The sequence below is a fragment of the Mus caroli genome, unplaced genomic scaffold, assembly GCF_978045245.1.
Source record: "Mus caroli unplaced genomic scaffold, Mus_caroli_1 scaffold_7, whole genome shotgun sequence".
Lineage (NCBI taxonomy): Eukaryota > Metazoa > Chordata > Mammalia > Rodentia > Muridae > Mus > Mus caroli.
This window is the reverse complement of record NW_028227262.1, coordinates 118,366,946-118,380,741: the sequence shown is the minus strand read 5'-3', so window position 1 is coordinate 118,380,741 and position 13,796 is coordinate 118,366,946. Positions and strand designations below refer to the sequence as shown.

The window sequence follows — 13,796 nt, the reverse complement described above, 5'->3', positions numbered from 1 at the left end:
TATAATTACAGGTGTGAGCCACCATGCTTGGCTTGCTTTTCATTTTAATGGGTATTTATACATACGCACAAATAGACTCATACACACATATCACACACACACACTCCACAATACTCACTACACATATGTGCTCACACTTTATTATAGAAAATGTAAAAACATAAACCAACGTAGGTAGAGAGCATAATGAACCATGGTACCTGTTAACCCATGGCAGGGATGTCAAAGTCTCCTCTACTCCCCTGATTATCATTGTATCTCTGGTGCAGAGGATCAAAGCCAAGGCCTCAATCATGCTTGGCCAGCATTCTGACTCTGACATGAATTCCCAGCACTATTCTCGTTATTTTGAAGCTAACCCCAGGTGTTGTGCCAGTTTATCCATAAATAATCCAATACGGATATTTAAAAGGTAGAGACTTTATAAAACATAATCGCTATTGAGCTTAAGTGAGTAGTTCTTTAAAAGTGTACAATACTCATTGTTCCAATTGTCTCAGTAATGTTTGAATTTGTGTCAAGACACAAAGAAGGCGCACAAGTTGAGACTGGTTCATACGTTTCTTTGGCTTTCTTTGTGTGTGAGTGTGGGGTGAGCAAAGAACCCTGGGCCTCCCATCAGGAAATAAGGGAGTGTGCTTGCATGTGAGCATACACACACACACACACACACACACACAAACACCCACACATACATCACACACACCCACAAACACACTACACACACACACATACACACATACAAACACACTACACATACACACCACACACACACACATGCACACACACATAAACATACACACCACACACATATATACCACACACACACAAACACCACACACACAAACATACACCACACACACACACACACCCCACAGAAAGAGAGACAGACAGAGAGAAACTAGAAAGAATAGCTGAACAGGCTGCAGTATATCCACACAATGGAGTTCACTGAAGCTGTAAATGGTATCGGAGATCTTTAGATATACACATTGTAGAATAATTTCCAGGGTGTATTATGAGTAAAACAACAGAGGGATGCCAGGCATGGAGTCACACATCTGTAGCTACTCAAGAAACTGGGGTAGGAAATTACTTTGAGATCTGGAGTTGGAGACCAACTTCAACAACACAATGAGATCATATCTCAGAACAACAACATTAATTTGATGATCTATCCCAACTGACTTTATGCAAAGGACTAACTAACTGCAAAAACAGTTCTTGACAGAGCTTGGCAATCACAATGTTGCTGGCGGCTGTTAATGTCGCTGTTGTGAGTAATGGGACGTAGACCAACCAAGTGGTCTCTATCTCTAGAGAGAAATATTTCAATTCTGCCCTGCTTGCTTTTTCTTGAGACAGGGTTCTCACTATAAGGAGATGTGATAACTATTCTTGGTTGTCAACTTGACTACATCTGTAATTAACCAAGGGGCTGGGTACACCTGGGAGGAATTTTTTTCTTAAGTCATTTGAAGAGGGAAGACTCACTTTTAAACTAGATCTTCTGAAGTGAGAGAAGATCACCCTTTAATCAGGCCACACCTACTGCTTGCAGCCTATATAAAGGACATGGACGACGGAAGCTTGCTCCCTGCCTGCTTGCTCTCACTGACAAGTCCATTCCTTCACTGGCATTAGAGCCTACTTCTTTTGGGATCCTGGTGTATACTGAAGACCAGCTGAGGCATCCAACCGGGGGGCTGAAAAACTACTGGGGATTTCTGGACCTTCCATTGGTAGACAGCCATTCTTGGACTAGTTGGATCACAGTGTTTAAGCCATTCTAGTACAGCCTCCCTCTCTCCCTCCATCTCTCCCCCCGTCCCGTGTGTGTGTGTGTGTGTGTGTGTGTGTGTACAGATTCTATAAATTCTTTTCCTCTTGAGAACCCTAAGTAATACTGGGGAAGGTACCATAGCATAGAGGAGATTAGGTAGAATGTCACAACCCTGATTTGAACTGATGCTGCTGAGATACAGTGGTGACGTAATTGTCTATGAGACAGATATCCCAGCTCCTGCGTTCACTGACAAGACCCAGATGCTAAACCAGTAGCAACAAGCACCTTTGTTGTCTATACTTCGATCCAGTTGTGATCTAGAAAAGAGTCTGCATATGCATGAGATACACATGTGGGGCTGGGCAGTGGTGGCACACGCCTTTAATCCCAGCACTCAGGAGGCAGAGGCAGGTGGATTTCTGAGTTCAAGGCCAGTCTGGTCTACAGAGTGAGTTCCAGGACAGCCAGAGCTATACAGAGAAACCCTGTCTGGAAAGAAAAAAAAAGAGAAAGAAAGAAGAAAAAAGAAAGAAAAACACATGTTGTGAATATATCCCTATAAACACATATTTAGTGTGTGTTTAACATTAACATCAACCACTTAACTATTCTTTTTCTGGTGATTTAGAGGGCTTCTGATTCTTTCTCATAGATATAGTGTATGTGTTCATGTGTCTGCACATGTGGAGGTAGAGGTTCATGTCAAGTGGCTTCCTTATTTTTTAAATTTACATATATGTGTATGCACACATGCAGGTTTCCATGGAGACCGAGAGTTGTCAGATCCCCTGGGGCTGGAGTTAGAGGCAACAGTAAGCCACACAACGTGGGTGCTGTCCAGGAAACTGCACTCTCATCCTCTTCAAGAGCAGCAAATGCTCTTATGTGCTGAGCCTTCTCTCCAGCCTTTACCTTACATTCTTAGGGAAAACAGTTTCCAAAACAAGGTTTGTCCAAGTAGCCTTGGCTGTCTCAGAACTCTCTTTGTTGACCAGGATGGCCTTGAACAGAGATTCTCCTGACTCTGCCTCCTGAGTACTGGGATTAAAGGTGCGCACTACTACCACTTGGCCCTCCACTTGCCTCTTTAAGACAGGGTATCTTACTGAATCTGAAGATCTGTGATTTGTCTAAACTGGCTGGCCAGCAAGTCGCAGGTGTGCTCTGTCCCCAACTCCTCAGTGCTAGGACTATAGGGACCCACTACTGTGCCAGGCTTTTTACAGGATCACTGGGGTTCCAGACTCAAGTCCTTGTGCTTGCACGGCCAGCGCTTTCCCAGCTGAGCCAGCTCTCCAGGTTCAGTTTCTAATCCTTTTTGATACAGGGTCTCACTGTGTTATCCTGGCTGTTCTGGAACCTTCTATGTAGACCAGCCTGACCTTGCACTCACAGAGATCCATCTCCCCCTCTCTCTCTGCCTCCCACATCCTGGGATTAAAGACATATGCTGTCACATTCAGCTCCAGTTCTTTAAAGTTGTATATAATGCTGCCTCAAAGTGTCACCGCCACCACCATCAGGGACAGCATCTTGTGTATTCCAGGCTAGCATTCTGTGTAGCCAGTGATGACTTTGAATTTCTGTTCCTCCTGCCTCCACTTCTACAGCCCCGGGATTATAGATGTGTGCTACCACACCTGATTTGTGCAATGCTAAGGACCGAACCCAAGGCTTTGTGCATGCTAGGCAAATATTCTACCAACTGAGCTACATCTTTAGCCCTGTATCTGGCCTTAGTACATATTTCTTTAAGGGTAGTGACCTAACGCCATGGGAGGAGCACTTTTAAGCTCCTCTTAGTATTGTCAAACAGCCCTTCAGAAAGGTCATACCAGGTCATACATGACATGTGGCAGAATGGAAGAGAGGCAGGACTCACTGTTCATATTGGTAGAGGACTCACTGTTCATATTGGTAGATATATTTTAAACCTGTACACTGATCTGTCTCTGCTCATCTGATACATTAGCTAGAACAACCACTGTCCTCCTTTGGGCTGTCCTTTGTCTTATAGAGAAACCTTAACAGAATTATAAATGCAGTCTGGAAATTTTTTTACTGATGGAACAGTCTCGTGTTTACATTGTGAGCTATGTTTCAACAAGGATTAGAAGGACCATATCAAATTTAATATATTACTTATAATTAATGCCTCAAATGCTTGTATATGTAACTGCCATGCAGGGAGTAAGGTACCAATTTGTATAGCTTTTGGTAACTTTGGTAGCTACCTGGGGGATTTCTCAAGTTTTTAATTACAGCTTTTCCATTACAGACTCACTGTGTGTGAAACGTTTTCCCCCGGATGTAGTATAGGAGTTAATGAACCATATCAACATTACTTTATACCTACATTTCCCTACAAGGGTTATGAAAGCTCAGAAAAGTGGCCGAGAGACAGAATCACCTCCTGTTGGAGTTGAGAGATTTTAAAGTTCATCTGACTTCACCCCTCCATTTTATACTCGGGAAAACTAAGGCAAAGGGCAGTTACGTAACTTTATTAAAGGCGGACAGCCTCTTGGAGACAAAAGCCCAAGTCTGATTCAGTGCGGTGTTCTTTCCTCACAGCCTCTCAGATTGAGCAAAACTCCAAAGAAAATCAGTGTTGGGGAATTGGAATTCAGGGCGTCTCCTTTCAAAAATCCAGGGTGTCATTCTTTTTTTCATTAAGAACTTAAAAGAAAATGGACCGGTAACCACAGTAGAAACCCAAGTGCAAGAAGACTTGTTATATTTGGGGTGCTAGGTATTAAGAACGGGGCTTCTAACACTGGGGTTTACAGCAGTCCAAATACACAGCGTCTGAAGGCCTTGGGTTTGTGCCTGTGGCTGTCATAAAGCCTGTGGCTTTGTCTCATTGTGCTCAAACCAAAATCTTCGGCACAGGGAGTTTCTGTGGCTTGCCCCGGAAGCCTGCTTATTGCTGTTTGTTTGCTCTCGGCCCCTTTCCCTACAGAACCAAAGTTCTTGAAATATCTATTCATTTGGACTGGGGAGATGGCTCAGGAGGTAAAGCCCTGACAAGTGTAAGGACCTGAGTTTGAATCCCCAGAGACCCTGTCAAATCTGGATGTGGTCATGTGTGTCTGTAGTCCTAGAATTCCTATGGTGAGACAGGCGGTAGCAACAGGAGAATTCCCAGAATCTTGTTGGCCAGTTAGATGGACAAATGCAGAGGCAAACAATAAGAGAGACCTTTTTACTAACAAGATAAAAGGTGAGGGCTGAAGCTTGAGTTTGTCCTCTATGTGTATGCCTCGGTGCTACCCACATCACCCACATATGTGTATACACACACACACACACACACACACCACACACACACACACACACACACACACACACACGTGCAAAGGTTTTAAAAATCAAGAATCTTTGAAGTAGTTTTCAGCTCTTTGTCTGCCATGTGGAGCGTTTGGTTTGTTTTTCATTCCTCATCTGTAACATGGATAAGATAATACCTACCTCAAAGGGTGGTTGGCGTTACGATCATGTAAGATAAAGGTGTTGGTTGTTAGCAGCATATCTGGCCCAGAGTAAATAGCTGGTAACTGTCACCTTCAGGGTCTTTGTCATCATCAGCAGGGTTATTAATGTCCTCATCACCAAGTCGCCATTAGTCCCTCTGTTCCTCCATATTGACCTCTTTTCTTAATGCGAAACTCCTGGACGGGGTGACACATTTCCCAAGGGGCTGGTGAGTCACCAGTTGTTTTTCTCTGGACAACATTAGACAGAGGCCTATTACAAGGCAGAAGTGGGAGACATAGATGAGAGGTAGGCAGCCCCCCGACAAAGGTTAGAGCCTCCAAACTAGGCAGGGCGAGTTTAGAAAACAGCTCTTTGAAGTCAGTGTGCTGGTCTATGGGGCTTTATTAGGACTCCAGAGGGCTGCGTGGAAAAACTAGAGAATTAGGAAAGCCATTATCTGCTGCCTTTGTGTCCTGCCCAAGGACTCCCAAGCCCTGTAGCCACCTGATTATCTGGGCTGCAGTCGTACAAGCAAGCGACATCCTTCCATAGACGGTCTGTTTACTGTGCCTGGAAACAGGCCTCGTGCCATGGAAAAGTACCTCGCTGTACCCGTAAGTTCCCGACACATATTGCGCAACCCGAAAGATCTTATTAAAATTTCTTGACCTGGCTGGGATGTAGCTTGGTAGTAGAGCATTAACCGAGTCTGGCTTTGACCATGGCTTCATCCTTCAACACCAGAAAAAAATAAAAATGTGTTCTTGTGCACACTCTGCCTTCAGCCTGTGTCTGAGAGTCGTTTCTGACTAGGCCTTTCACAGAGTCCTTGCCTGTCGCTGCTGTGAAGGTTACCTCTCCCTTCACACTAGGTACGGCCATGCTCTTTCATCTCTTGACATCATGGGGAAGTGTAAGGTCCCATATCAAACGACACGAAGGGGACCATGTGAGAGAGGAGCATCTCTCTCCCATCGGGCTCTCCAGATCCCCTCTTATGTCTGCCTATTCAGAGAACAACACGGCCTGTCTCCTCCATCTCAGGCACCATTCTGGGTTCGTTTGATGAAAAGAGGTCACTCAGGTACTTGTCTCCTAGGAGGAGCTGATGGCCAAGGGCAAGGGCCAGGAGCAGGTGGTCACAGTGCACTCTGTAAAGTGCTACAAGCAGGAAGAAGGAAAGCCAGGATCACCACATCACAGTTGGTTGAAACACCGAGGGAAGAGCTGGAAAGCTGTTCTGAGGAAAGCAAGCTCTCCCTGGTGTGGGCTGTGGAGGCGGGGCTTACGTGTTCACTTGTCCTTATTTATAAAATGCTGAGAAAGTGCTTCCCATGGCAGGCACCCATCTGAGAGGATTACAGTAAACCCCACCCCGGTATTCACAAGCCCAGACCTCCCCAACCTCAGACAGGCTTTCTCAGTGTAACCCTGGCTATCCTGGAACTCTCTCTGTAGGCCAGGCTGGCCTCGAACTCAAAGTTCGTACTACCTCTGCTTCCTGGGTGTTGGGATTAAAGCTATGTACCACCACTGCCCAGCAACCCTTGTGTGTGTGTGTGTGTGTGTGTTTGAGACAGTGTCTCTGAGTAGCTCTGGCTCTCCTAGAAGTCTCTCTGTAGACCAAGCTGGCTTTGAACTCAGAGATCCACCTGCCTCTGCTTCCCAAGTGCTTGAATTAAGTCCTTCTTGAAATGGGAAACTGAGGCATAGAAGAGAGAGAGAGAAGTCCACAAAGCTAGAGACTAGTAAAATCTGGACCTTAACCTGTGTGCCTCCCTCTGGAGTCAGGCTCAGCAGCTGTATCCCCGCTGCCCCATCATAGGGCAAGGAAGTACGCAGACATGTGGGGGCACCTCAGGGGGTAACAGACACCTCAGGGGGTAACAGACCCATAGCAGAGTTGTGCACAGAGGAGTGGCAGGTACCCTGGTAAAGAAATTCTGCCTCATCCCCATACATGGCTATCTGTGCATCTCTTTGTGCCTTGTCTTTAGGTTTGTGTCTACTCAATCGTAGTCATGCTTTATTCTAAACTTTCAAACAGTTCTCATTTATGGGAAACAGGACAGGTTCACCATGAAGTATGCTGTAGTTCAAGATGATATCTTATCAAATAATGTTTTGATCATGAGTAATCGCTTCTATTTTTAAAGACTCACAAATACTCGTCTATTCTAGGGCTCTGGCAGTACTTGAGTGTGTGATTCTGCTTCCTGTGACAAGTTAACCTTTGGGTTGAGCAGTTCATTGGTTTTTAGTTTATTCACACGGTAGTGCCACCATTGCCAGGATCTAATTCCAGAACACTTGTACCACAAGAAAGAAACTCCTAGAACATCTGTCTGGATGGATATGGGCACTGTGAAGACCTCATGTAACTGGTGACCCACAGTTTGACCTCTGCCTGGCAAGATCCACTCATGATGTGGCACACATTCATCCTTTATCCCTTCCTGCAGCTGAATACTGTTCCATGGTGAGAGCCTACCACAGTTGATGTACCCATGCCTCAGATGGTTTGGCTGTTCAACTTCTTGTCTATTATGAATAATGGACAATATTATGGTATATACCAAAAAGTGGTTTGTACCTGTGTGTGTGTGTGTGTGTGCTGTGTGTATGAGTTTACATATTTTATGATTCTCCTGAGAATATATATACTTTGTGAAAAGTATTGTAATTAACTTGTGGTTGTTTGGGTTGTTTTGTTTTGTTTTGTTTTGTTTTTTGAGACAATGTCTCATGTAGCCCAGGTTGGCCTTGAACTTGATATATAGCCAATGTGACTTTGAACATCTTGTCTCTGCCTCCTGAGTACTGGGATTTCAAACATTAGCTTCATAAGCCAGCTTTGATCAGCGTGTATTACTTTAGTGCCTCATTATTTGGAAAGTGGAAAATACAAGACCAAATATCCAGTAACGACCTGTTGTATGAAGTGGAAGGATTCTAGAGTGGGCTCATTCTTAGGGCTTCATGCGCCGGTACCCTGAACATTGCTGGTGCTTGGGGGGGCATTTTCTTGATTAGTGATTGATGCAGGAGGGCCCAGCCCACTACTGGTGGTATCATACCAAGGCAGGCCATTCTGGAGGAAGCTATCTCTAAGGTAAATGAGGGCTCAAAGTTGAGTAGCCAGCCTTTCCAAGGAGTTCCTGGAACATCATGGACAGTCTACAGAAGCTCTGAGATTATAGAGTTCCCTGAGACGAATTAATATTGCTGCTTATTTGTGTGTCCATTATGTGCCTAGTACAAAGCCAGATGCCTCATGGTTTTTCCCTAGACCCACTCTCTGACAATCTTATCTGGTCATCAAGGGCTTGAAACGTGGTATGAGAGTGGAGAGATGCTGTGTAGGGCTGGAAGGAGGCTCAGCTGGTAGAGTGCTTGCCTAGTGTACATAAAGCCCTGAGTTCATTCCTCAGCAGCACATAAAACAGGCATAATAGCACACGCCTGTGATCCCAGTACTTGGAGAGTAGAGGCAGGAGGATCAGGAGCCTGAGGTCATCTTCAAAGACTCAAGGGTTTAAAATACCTTAATACTGTGGACGTGCTAAGTAAACTGTAGTATGAAAATTAACTACACCTGTTTGCTTTCTACTTTTCTTAGCCAGATACTCGAAAATTGTAAGTCATATATGCTCTCATTGTGGCTTATGTCCTATTTGTATTGGACAGCCCCTGTTCTAGATTATTCCTCACAGTAATTTGATCAGCTGGACGGCATTATCATTTCTACATTCTCGGTGAGGAAGTCGAGGCTTAGAGAGCTTAAGTAAATTGCCTGTGATCACACAGCTGTGGCTTAAGCACAAATCTGTCTCCAAGCCTCAATTCTTACCCATTCTTCTATACCCTCTCCCCCCCAACACTCTGGTCCAGAGCCACAAGCCTGTCCCACAGAGGCAGCTATGATCGTTCGCTATGGCAAAATACTGTTTCCGTGTCTCCTTAGAAAGCATGAAAAAAGGTCTGGTTCTGCAGGGGTGCACTGAGGAATTATTACAGGAATGTTTCTTAAATACAAACTATTTGTAAAGCTTGAAGTCCCCCACCCAGGAGAGGAGTTAGGAAATGGCTTCTGAGTTTCTTCTTCTTTTTTTTCAATTTTTTTTATTAGATAGTTTCTTCATATACCTAGTTTCCTCTCTGAAAATCCCCTATACCCTCCTCCCACCCCCTGCTCCCCAACCCACTCACTCCTGCTTCCTGGCCCTGGTATTCTCCTATACTAGGGCATAGAATCTTCGAAAGGCCAAGGGCCTCTCCTCCTATTGATGGCCAACTAGGCCATCTTCTGCTACATATGCACGAGCTCTGGGGGTACTGGTTAGTTCATATTGTTGTTCCTCCTATAGGGCTGCAAACCCCTTCAGCTCCTTGGGTACTTCCTCTAGCTCCTTCATTGGGGACCTTGTGTTCCATCCAATAGATGACTGTGAGCATCCACTTCTGTATTTGCCAGGCACCAGCATAGCCTCACAGGAGACAGCTATAGCAGGGTCCTGTCAGCAAAATCTTGTTGGCATATGCAATAGTGTCTGGGTTTGGTGGTTGTTTATAGGATGGATCCCTGGGTGGGCAGTCTCTGGATGGTCCTTTCCTTCAGTCTCAGCTCTGAACTTTGTCTCTGTAACTCCTTCCATGGGTCTTTTGTTCCCCCTTCTAAGAAGGAACGAAGAAACAAGCTGGAGTAGCCATTCTACTATCCAATAAAATCGACATTCATTAAAGAAACTGAGCTTCCTTTTTAAGTCCTGTTCCTGTCAGTCTCTTCTGCTGGGCTGCTCTCAGGGAGATGTAGGAAAGTGAGAAGCCACGCCCCTACTTCACCCTCCCACCCACCCCACCTCTAGCAGAAAAGTCTATGGCTTTCATTTAAATTCATGAACACCTTGGAGGGAGGGACGGGACTCCTCCTCCCCTCGGTTTCAGGGGACATACAGAGAGATTGTGAGGAGAGGCAAAACCATTCCTGCCACAACCCCTGCGCCACGCCATGCCACGCCACACCATGCCCACTCCCTTCATCCTGTCCCTGGAGTACAGGTTCACTGTCAGCCAAACCTTCCTCTTCCCAAGAGGCGGGCCTCTCCGTGCTCACTCCGGAAGTCTCCTATCTCGGTCATTAAGGCTAGCGGTTACCAGTTTTTAAATGCTCCAACTTCATTTTTTTTTTTAATTCTCATTTTACATGTACTTGAATCTGACATGTTTTGTGAGTGTAATTTACTTATTTAATTTTCAGTCTCAAAGAGAAAGCCCAGCCTAGCGTTCACTGGCCCTTCAGCTTCGTTGCCCTGGTTTGGAGGTCTGGGGATGTCTAGGGTAACTGGGAATGAGACTTAGCCACAGAGCCTTGTCCCCAAGTCATAGTCTTAGGGACTAGAAGCATTGCTGGGAGCTATTAAAAAGAGAAGGAAAACTCAAAACAAACTTATTTCTTCTCTTTTCTTTATTTCCTTGGACTGTGGGTTTATACCAAGACACATGTCAACTTAATGGCTATAAAGCTCAACCCAAACACCAAACTCTAAGAAGCTAAAATGTTTCAGGGAGTGGCGTACTGGCCCTGTTGTTATTGTTCACTGTTTACGTTTTAATTCAGTTCAAATCCTTAGTCAGATGTTCACATTGGCTTCAATTGCTACATGGAAAACAGATTCCAGCCTTTGGTTCATTTAATTATTTTTTCTTTTTGCCTAGTCATTCTGACTTAAAATCCCGCAGCTCTCTCAGATGCAGCTTAGCTGACAGTGACCGGAACAAGAAGTCAGAAAGAGAGAAGGCTGTTGGGAAAGGTGTGCAGAGCCCGGAATCAGATGACCTGAGTTCAAGCTCTAATGACTTAGCAACAAAACCCTGAGGAATCCATCTACACTGGCTGGGCACCTACTGTGTTCAAGGGGTTGGAAGTAGACCCCGCCAAAGCTGCAAAGATTTTAAAGGGAACCCCCCACCCTCACTCCTACCATTACCACATTGGCTATGAATCTGAGCACCCACTTGCCTAAAAACATACAATCTCTAGATAAATGGAAAAATGAACTTACATACAAGTCTGGCAGTAGCTGGGAAGAGAGGCATTCTCAGCCTGCCTAGGTCTTGCTCACAGCCATGTCACAGTTTATGCAGAATATGAAGCATAAGCCAGAATGTCTGCCTGTGGGAAGCCATTTTCCCCCAGCATTCTAAAGCATAGGGTTTTTCTAGTGGAATCCTGCTTCCTGTTACAATGTCATTGAGAAGGAAAGAAAGCGCCTTTGCAGCTTAGCATGGCACCAGACAGACATGTGAGTGATAAAGGAATTAGGGAGGGAAGCAGTAAGTCAGCCACAATTCTAGCCAGAGAGTGAGATGGCTTTGACAAGGAGCTGCTGGGGTGGTCCTGGCCTCCTGGGTAGGGTGGGGCTGGGATGGCTCAGAACAGAAGGTACCAGGAAGGAGAGATAAAGCAGGCAAAGGGGCATGGGAGGAGAGTGCAGAGCTGGTTTGGGAAACTTGTTAGACAGGAAGGCAGTGTGCTTCTGGCTAACAATGGGCAGCGAGTTCTGACCAGTAGATTAGAACTGTGGTAAGGCTCAGGTTTCATTTGGAAGAATCTGAACCTTCCTGGTGGTGGAGAACACGGAAACAGCCGAGATGCAGAACAGCCCTGGTTTGGATTATTTTTATTATTTATTTATTTATTTATTTATTTATCAACTTGGCACAAGCTACAGTTGTCAGGAAAGAGGGAACCTGAATTGAGAAAAACACCTCCATCAGATTGGCCTGTAGGCAAGTCTATGGAGGCATTTTCTCCATCAATGATTGATATGGGAAGACCTAGCCCATCACGGGTGGTGTCAGCCCTAGGCAGGTAGGTAGTTCTGGAGTGTATATGAAACCAGCTGACCAGGTCGTGGAGAGCAGAATAGTACGCATGCGTCCTCCATGGGCTTTGATTCAGTTCCTGCTTCCAGGTCTCTGCCTTGAGTTCTTTGTTGTCTCTGGATGATGAGCTGTGAGCTTTAACCTAAAGTAAACCCTTTCCTCTCCTAGTTGTTTTTGGTCAGCGCCTTATCACTACAATAAAATAGAAAGTGAGGCATGCCCTAAGAGGAACCAATGTGTGGAGGACAGTGGCTTGTCAGCCCTATGTGGCCTGGTTGAGACGGGAAAGACTATGGGAAATAGCGTAGGAAATTGTTCAAATACAGTTGGAGTTGTAGGAATGACAGAGAAAGAAACGCTTGGAGGAAGCATTGATAGCCACTGGTGTGAGATTGTAGAAGGTTCTGAGCATCCAGCAAGTCAGAGAGGACAGAGATGCTGAGAAGGTGGGAGGCTTGCCCAGGAAGATGCTGACTCTGGGGTGAATGTTGGCTAGTCGGTTTCTATACAGCTGGGTATCAGAACCACATAAAATGTGAACCAGTTTTGACTTCAGCCTCCTAAAGACGCTACCTGAGCTTGACAATGCCTTCTCCTCATCTTGCTCTGTTCAGAGCAATCTTTACAGTGTTTTATTATGCCTTTCCCTGTCTTAGCTGACCCTTTCCCTCTGTCCCCACATGGGCCTTGGTGACACTGGTCCAGCACTAAGCATCTGCTTAGGGCTCCAGTGCTGTTGCTTTACCTAAAACCCTCTCTCCTCAGTTCTCAGTACCTTACTCTTTCCTCCCGTCAACTCTCAGTAGTTGTTTCTTCTTCTTCTTCTTCTTCTTCTTCTTCTTCTTCTTCTTCTTCTTCTTCTTCTTCTTCTTCTTCTTCTTCTTCTTCTTCTTCTTCTTCTTCTTCTTCTTCTCTTCCTTCCTCTTCCTCCTTCTCCTTTTCTCTTGCTCTTCCTCCTCCTCTTTTTCCTTCTTCCTTCTTCTTCTTCTTCTTCTTCTTCTTCTTCTTCTTCTTCTTCTTCTTCTTCTTCTTCTTCTTCTTCCTCCTCCTCCTCCTCCTCCTCTTCCTCCTCCTCCTTCTTAATATCATTTTGCATTCTGGGGCATTGAACCCTGGGTCTTGGCTATGCAAGTCAAGCTCTTTGCCACTAAACTATATACCTAGTCTTCTATTCTTTTTCTTTCTTTCTTTCTTTCTTTCTTTCTTTCTTTCTTTCTTTCTTTCTTTCTTTCTTTTCTCTTCTTTTTAAATCTTGAGATGAGGCCTCCCTAAGTTTTCCAGGCTATCCTTGAACTTGTGATCCTCCTGCCTCAGCTTCCCTTATAACTAGGATTACAGGTATGTGTCAGAATGCACAGTTAAGTGCCTCCCACCCCTTTCTGGAAAACCCTTCCCATTCATCTTCTATAAAACAATAATACTGATTCTCATGCTGTTTGTGCTTCCCTCACTTGCCTACCAGCAGACACACTTAAAGTTTATTATCACAGTCTGGATATTGAATATGAATATATATATATAATGAAATATATATAGTGAAATAATCCACTGCTCTGACACACCAGTCTTGGAACTGGACTTGATAAACAATTTGAAAAGCAATTTGGCAGCAAATGTGAAGAACTATAAAATGTTCATGTCCTTCAAC

At 44.9% G+C, this 13,796-nt stretch overlaps 1 protein-coding gene across 14 annotated transcripts in view; it reads left to right on the top strand.

Annotated features, from left to right (window-relative positions):
* The window catches only part of LOC110296538 (uncharacterized), a 159,193-nt gene that overhangs the window by 36,044 nt on the left and 109,353 nt on the right, over window positions 1-13,796 (top strand). Inside the window, exon 1 of one of the 14 annotated variants that reach the window (XR_015047671.1) lies at window positions 11,383-11,930. The exons of the other annotated variants lie outside the window; for them this stretch is intronic. The gene's annotated coding sequence lies outside the window, so the exon portion shown is untranslated. Of the gene's footprint in view, window positions 1-11,382; window positions 11,931-13,796 lie in introns of those variants that run through there. 14 annotated transcript variants of the gene reach the window in all.